Genomic DNA, 8,198 nt, shown 5'->3' with positions numbered 1-8,198 from the left:
GTGTGTGTGTTATGAAAATATTTTTCACGAATCAATCAATATCACATTATAAATCTTAATATTTCTTGCACATAATAATGATTTAAAATTCTAAGGTTGCATGCGTCCAAATCATGTGCAGTTGCTACTATGACTGGAAGTTAAAGCTGTGATATATAATAGCACCCGCAGGATCTGAATATGAAGGGTTGTAGATTTGTGTGGTACCGGGCGAAAATATTGTGGCAAAACATTGTACGGGCACTGGCGGAGAAATGCTCTTACTCCTGGTTTAGAACCTTTTGGACTATGAATCCGAGACTAAATATTGCTATCTTTAGTCCTGGTTTAAATAACTGGGACTAAAGATCGATCTTTATTCCCGGTTAGTAACACCAACTGGGAGTAAAGAGGGGAATCTTTAGTCCCGGTTAGGGTAGCTGCAGTCCCTCGAGGTCCTTTTTTTTCATTGTTGATTTGCTAATGGATAGAGTTATCTCTGTATTTTATCCCAAATCGAGTGGGATGCACATCCCTAAATCAACATCCTCAATATTAAGTTACTTATACACATACACACAGATCAAATACATCACAAATCCTAGAAAAACTACACACAAATTAAATACATCATAGATTATACAAGATTATACATCTCATAACCATGCGATACAATGAATCACAAATTCTTAAAAAAAATACATACAGTGAATCACAAATTAAAAAAAAAACGAGCCGGCCGCCGCTCGTCGCCCGCCTCCCCGTGCGCGGCCGCGCCGCCGCCGCTCGCCGCCGGCCGGCTGATGGGAAGGAGTAGAGGGGAGGAGGAGGAGGAGGAAGGGGAGGAGGGGGGAGGAGGAGAGGGGAGGGGAGAAGGAAGGGGATTGGATCCGAGAAGAGGAAGAGAGATGATTGGATCTAAGAGGAGGAAGAGAAAAGACGATCCAATCTTATCTAAATATCTGTCTGGGACTTAACGATCAGATGTGGGAGAGAAATATTTATTCCCGGATGATAACTCCAACAGGGACTAAAGATAGACTTTTAGTCCTGGTTGGTAATACTAACCGGGACTAAAGTGGTAATCTTTAGACCCGGTTGGTAGTATCAACCGGGACTAAAGATCCTCGGCCCCCTGACATGCCTCTGATAAGGGATGAACCGGGACTGAAGATGCAGTTGGTCTTATCAACCGGGACTAAAGATCAAATTTTTTTTTGACCGGGACTAAAAATCGTTATCGTTTTTAGTCTCGGTTTTTAATAGAATTGGGACTATTGTGGAATTTGATCGACCGACCAAAGATGGTTTCTCCACTAGTGGGGAAAGACATGTAGCTTTTGAATTATACTATTTTTTTATTATGTTGGAATCACATCACCGCAAGATGAACAATTAACTGAGATTGCATAAAGTTGCTATCAAGCAGTTAATTTGTAATAGCAATTACTCACTCCGTCCCAAAATATTAGAAGTTTTGAGGTTGAACACGGGTATTAAGGAAGAAAGTGAAATTAAATGTTTGAAGGTTATGATTGGTTGAGAATAGAAAGTAGGTCGGCGAATTAAGAGTTGGAAGGTAAGGATTGGTAGGGAAGAGAATAAATTATTATATTTTGGGACAAATCTTATATGCTACCGTTGTAATATTCTAGGACGGAGTACTCACTACTTTTTAAAAAAAAATACAGTCTTCAAATATATTTTTGGCTACATTTTTTATTATAATATTTATAATAAATAAATATATTTTTATTTTTATTATAATATTTTGTAAGATAAATTTATTTATATTGTTTTAGTCTCTTTGAATTAAATACTTTTAACATTAATAATAGTTGAAGTTGTAAAAGTTTGATAAAGTAGATCTCACATTTCAGTGATCATTTAATTTACGGGCCGATTGATCTAGACAAATTTGACAAATTTAATTGACAGTGACAACATACTGCATACATCCATGGTTTGGGTATCACTTTCGAGACAATGAATGTCTTGCTCGGTCATGCAAAAACTACTCCCTCCGCCAAAAAAATAAATAAATAAATCTTGGTTTCCGTGTCCAATATTTGACCGTCCGTCTTATTTGAAAAAAATATGAAAAAAATTAAAAAGATAAGTCACATATAAAGTATTAATCATGTTTTATTAACTAACAGTAATGAAAATACTAATTATAAAAAAATTTCATATAAGATAAACAGTCAAATGTTGGTACGAAAATTTAGGTTTTGACTTTTTTTTTGGACGGAGGAAGTAGGTGGTAAGGTAGGTTGACCGTATTAATTTATGATTGCTGATATTGCTGATAGCGGTTATTTTTAAAAGTTTAAAAAGTTCGGTATTGTTTTCTTAAAAGTATATTAAATAATACTCCCAAAATGCGCCATACTACGAAATAAATTATTTACATGCATGTGTGCTTATTTAGTAAGATTAACAAATATCTATTATTAATACTAGTCGCCTACCCACACGTCGCACGGGCTATTGCTACTAATACTATAAATATTAATAATTTAATCATATGGTGAATACATCATGTTCTAAAAAAAATAGGAGTAAATCGCATCCACGGTACATAAACTTGGTAGGTGGGTACGATCTAGTGTAACAACTTGAAAAATAATCATTTAGATGCAACAACTTGACTAGTAAGTGTATTCTGGCTAAAAAATCAATATTAGACACCACACCTTTTAAGCCACTTAGTAAAAAAGCAGTCGTCGTTGCCAATAATCTAATAAGTATAATGACTGTCAAATAATAATGGTCTAGATGTATGGTATTTGCTTGCTTATAATAATAAATAACCTATCAATTTGAAACCGAAAAATATAATGATCGTTAAAACTAAGTGCATAAGAATTGTTGTAACATAATTTCCGAGCGATTCTACTAGTCAAACATATTCAATTGTACTTGTGACCAATAATATAGTAGTCATGCTTATAATAGAACAAACAAAATAGGTTGAATTATATGTACGTAATAGCATTGCATTTTGACCAAAATACACTTGATTGTCAAATTCATGTACCGGTCTGTATATTTTTAAAGTTGTTGCACTAAATTGCACACACCTACCAAGTTTTTTACTACTGATGCAATTTACTAAAAACTAGTAACTTAAGTTAAAAGAAAAGTCTCTATTAGTTACAACTTTTTAAAAAATTCATGACATAGCTTCCACTGAGATTACTTAAGTACTTGCAATGTTAATTATACTGCTTTTCATTTGACACTACTTCTTGGTTCACTTTCTCGTTCGAGGCTTTGACGTCACATTAAAAGTAGATCCGATGTGTTTTAAAAAGGCACATGACGCTAGCTTAATAGATTTTACAATCGGCACTTAAGATAATACGATCATCTAATCAACATCTAAATATTTGTCATCAATGTGAGAGCTCACAGAAAATACTCCCTCCATATACCTTTGATAGTCATATTTTTAAATCTGAAAATATTATTTTGATAGGCATATTTCAATCTAACAACTTATCATCTTAATGGCTTTCTTGAATTTAATACGTAGCTCTCCATTCTTCCACACAAGATTGGTTACATGGGCATCGAGAAATATAAATATTAATGAATCGTTTGTTTACGAAGAATGACTATGATAAGTAGAATCACTTATCCTTGGTCTGTGTGTTAAGATGAAATATGACTATCAAAAGTAGATAGAGTAGTTAATTATTAGAGGTACATAGGGAGACAACATGCAAATTCGACTTGATAGATAAATAACACATTCAAGCCATTCAATAAGAAAAAAGTCAGCAAAAAAGTAATTATTCCAATCAAAATCAGAAATCGAGTATCGTCCTACAAATAGGCCGCCAAATTAATACTCACAAATGCGACGATAGAGATGTGCAAGCAAATTTTTTTTTGTTTTGTTGATGAAAGCATCTTCTTGACGACTGAAATTTATTGGATTGGATGATGGCCTATCTGATGTCGTAATTAGCCCACAGGTCGGTGTCGTTTCTTTATTAGAAATCAATCTTATGCTTGAGTAAAAAAAAAAATATGTACCTTATTATTCCAATCAAAACCAAAGATCGAATGCATCCTATGCCACTAAATTAATTAATGCTGTCAACTTCATGCGACGTCGATAGAGATTTCCAATCTACTGATTGACTAAAATTAGTACGTACGTGCCTGCTGGACTTCAAATTGGAGACTGTTCGTCCCCAATTGAGATGAATGACGGCTGCAGCGTGATGCGCTTCATTAGCGAAGTAGGAGTTCAAATTAATCATCGTTAAGTTGCCGCTCGGTATGAAACCATGAAGCGAAAGAAGTACATCGTGCATCACTCGTGAGTCGCAGCTTCCAGCCAAACTCTCTCTCGTTCGTGCCCTCTGTAAGTGCGCTTGGAGATTTGAATGGTCAATCGATAACTGCAACTTGAGATACGGTAGATGGGCTATGAAAAAAGCCAGATTGGCCCACAACGTTAAAGCTTCCTATAGGATATCTACGATGGGAGTACTTATACATCTTTTGAAAGATTTTTATGATCGTATCACACAGATTTTTAATCTTTGGATTAAAATCTGATAGATATAATAAAAAGCAAAAAACAATTAAGAAACACCATAATGGACACTAAATTACCATATCCTCAAGAAAAAGACCAAATCCAATACAAAATTTAAAATTTACATGCGAAGATTCAAAAATTACAGTGCAACTTACAAAAGTTACAGTGTAAGTTTTATAAATTACACTGTAACTTATAAGAAAATGCACTGTAAATTTGAGTGAGAAAATCGAGTGAGAGATAAGAAAAAATCTTTCGAGTGAGATATAGCAAAATCGATCTACGATCTAGATTAGATCAAATGACTAATCAACGGTTACAGTTTTCTAAAAAAATATTAAATTAGTATTGGTGTAGATTTATTAGATTTTAGAGGAATAGGAGGGCCTAAAATCCAAGCTACTTCTAGCTTTTCTATGAGAGATTAAAATTCTGCAAAAGGACTATTAAATGAGGGGGTGTTTGAGGATTGAGAAGGTGTGTTAGAGGTAAAGTTGAGTCAAAATTAGTGGTTGGTGGAAAAAGTTTAAGAAAATGTTTTTACTCCATAAATGATCAGGTCTATTTGATTTATACAAAAGACACAGTAAATCGAAGATTTGGCTTTATGTGATGGCCCACTTTCAAAAATAAAAGTGAAATTTCATCACTCAAGAGATTCTTGTGACAATATTGTGACGAATTTAACTCGACACAAAAGGTGCCTCTGGGCGCAACTTCTATGATCAAAAGGGTTCATGGTTGTGACTTTATTTTAGTCATCTGAACTTAATGACTTTGCAAATTGTCAATGTTTTCAGCGAAAAATGTAATAAATCAGCTGTTGCGGTACCACCATGTAGACAACCTGATGACAGGTATTCAATGAGCTAGCGCCTCCTCTGTCCTCCTGGCTCCACCCCTCGCCTTTAGCATTGGGAGTTGATGAGGAAGAAAGTGGGGGCTGCTCGTGATAGGAGTCAACTAGCCAAGAATTCCTCTTTCATTGATTTCAATCAAGAAATAATTTATTTACTGCTCACTTGATTACTTGAATCTTGAATCAATGTTCTATCTGGATTACTTGAGCTTCCCTATTCTATTGTGTGTTGTAACGATCTTTGGTCTATTCTTGTTCTTTTCTCTGATCGATGAACAGTCTTGGTCTGAGATTCTAGAGTTGTGTATATTCCATATGTGATTTGTATGACTAGAGTTGCAGATAATTTTTCTATAGATGTTCTTTCGATATAACTGATCATGTAATAGTTATGGTAGTTGATGTAGCCGCAAATAGCCGAAGGCGAAAAAAATTACACCATGTTGAGACGAAGCTACAGTCATTAAAGTAGCACCTTGCACCTTATAGATATCAGGGTATGCTATTTGAGATATCTTGTGGATGTTAGGGAACGTCATTGGCGATGAGGCCACTACTTTATTACTACTAGAAAAATAATTTATCGCCACGAAAAAAATCGTAACATCAATGCTAAAATTATGGCAATAGATACATGTCGTCACAATCTTAAAATCGTTGTTAGCCGTGGTAATAGATTATTGCAACGATTTTTATTTAGTTGTAACAAATTTTGATATTGCCATAAAATGGATGTGGCAAAAAAATATTGCAACACTTCACATTGTTGCAATAGATAACTATTGCCACCACTCCATGTGTGGCATTAGTTCTATGTACCAAATTAAATATTTTATTGTCAATTTATCATCCTAACTATTTTCTTTTGATATCTTGTCATGGCTAGGATTTGAACCCAAGATCTCTCTCACGCGCGCTCTCCATTACCAACTCACATACGCATCAATTTTGTTTAAAAATGCATATCATTCCATTTGAGCCTGCCTACTGAGATTTGAATCATAAATTTGAGTATTTAAAAGATTTCAAATGAAAAGGTTAAGTCAAACTATGAGATGATAAATTTTTTTATTGCAACGAATTTATTTATCGTGGCAACAAAAGTACCATGTACTATGCAAATAGCCACATAAATTAAAATTGTGGTGATAGAACATGCTTTTTGCAATAGTAATGTTTTTTTGTGGCAATAGCTCATTTCCTATTGCAACAAAAATACTGAATAAAACAACGATTATAAATGGTTGCAACAAAATATAGTTATTTGCCATAGAAAAATTATCATTGCGATAATATAATATATTGCTACGAAATATTTTTCGTTATAATAAATTGGTGGCGATAGCTCAATTATCTTGCAGTCTACGACTTTCTATGTCGTGTAGCAGTCATCAAAATAGTGATGCCGAGTTGATGGAGACATTGTTGTTGTAGATGATATGATCGATGTCATCATCGGTGATGCGGTCGTTACCATCATAGAGGATGCAGTCGATGTCATCGATGAAGCTATTGAATATATAAGCACATATTTATTTAATTTATTCCATAAATAAATCAAGATATTAAACATAAACTAGTATAATCGCGTCATAGATCTACACGTATAAACTAGATAGTAAAACGTAACATATCGAATATGCGAAACATTGTTAGTACATACCAAGGGTTCTGGATGTTCTGCTGCACAACAGGAACCACTCGCGGTACCGGGTGTTGACGACAGCACGCATCACTCGAGCAATGAGGAGCCGTAGTTGACGAACAACAAGAAGTCACGTGGAGCGCTTCCCAAAAACCTTTTTTGAGACCTGCTCTCCTAATAACCAGTACACGCCGGCGAGCTGGACGGGGGATGGAGTTGCTCCGACGAGTGGGATGGAGTAGACTATGAGCGATGTCGCCATACAAAGGAGCCAAGGAAGCAAACTCTAGATTGATTTCACCGGTGAGTGGCATCACGGTTTATATAGAGAAGCATGAGGAGCCCATTTTGGTGAACCATTCACGCGCATGTCACATGCGTGCCACTCAACCCGGCCAAAGCCAGACGAGGGAAGCAAGCGCGCGTGTGTTTCTCTAGTTCTCTCCACCACGTATGCCTTAAGTGGCTAGGAGAAGGAGAGCACTTAAGGAGAGTTACTCTTTTAGAGTCACTCTTTTAAAATAGACAAGGTGGTACTAAAAATTCACATGCATGCTATCCGTAAGGTGGGCTTTTGTGATTTTTTAAATAATTAATTCTTATATAGGTCTTAGCCCACCTATTAACTCCAGCAGAAACGTCTCGTAGATATATGAATCAGTCAGATAACTCGAGATGCCCATATTTATGAACGAAGCGGCCGGCGTCGAGCTCATAGACTGTTGTTGAAGATCATTAATTGGTGATGCAGTGTCGGCAATGACAAACGTACGTGCGATGTAGAGGAGGTAGCTAGTAGCTTAGCCTGCGGCAGTGTCGGCATTGACAAATGTAGCTAGAGGAGGTAGCAGCCAGATGCAAAGTGTCGGCAATGAGAAACGTGTGATGTAGAGAGGAGGTAGCAGCTGCTTGCCGTAGGGACTTGGCGAAGATGATCGACGACGCCGATGGCCTGTGCACCATGTACGTGCTTCTCCTCTCAATTGTGAGTAGATGGATCGTAGTACTCGATGGCTCCTTCAATTCAATTCGTGGGCGTCCTGGCGTTGCCATCTCTGCTGTCCCGACGACGCAGACGAACGACACGTACGGCGCCGTTCATGCCGCTGCGCTAGCTTCAACTCCTGCACGAAGAGAATTACCATGCCATTTTCTAA

The 8,198-nt window shown here is 36.3% G+C and overlaps 1 long non-coding RNA gene across 1 annotated transcript; it reads right to left on the bottom strand.

The window, feature by feature from the left end:
* Positions 1-6,507: 6,507 nt before the first annotated feature.
* LOC107281673 (uncharacterized) lies at positions 6,508-7,484 on the bottom strand. Its single transcript, XR_001547435.3, has 2 exons — positions 7,060-7,484; positions 6,508-6,905 (listed from the first exon to the last, which is right to left on the bottom strand). It is a non-coding gene; the product is annotated as an uncharacterized lncRNA (long non-coding RNA).
* Between the last annotated feature and the right edge of the window lie 714 nt (positions 7,485-8,198).

The sequence above is a fragment of the Oryza sativa genome, chromosome 1 (genome assembly GCF_034140825.1).
Source record: "Oryza sativa Japonica Group chromosome 1, ASM3414082v1".
Lineage (NCBI taxonomy): Eukaryota > Viridiplantae > Streptophyta > Magnoliopsida > Poales > Poaceae > Oryza > Oryza sativa.
Note: the sequence above shows the minus strand (reverse complement) of the source record. Positions and strands in the feature narration are given on the sequence as shown.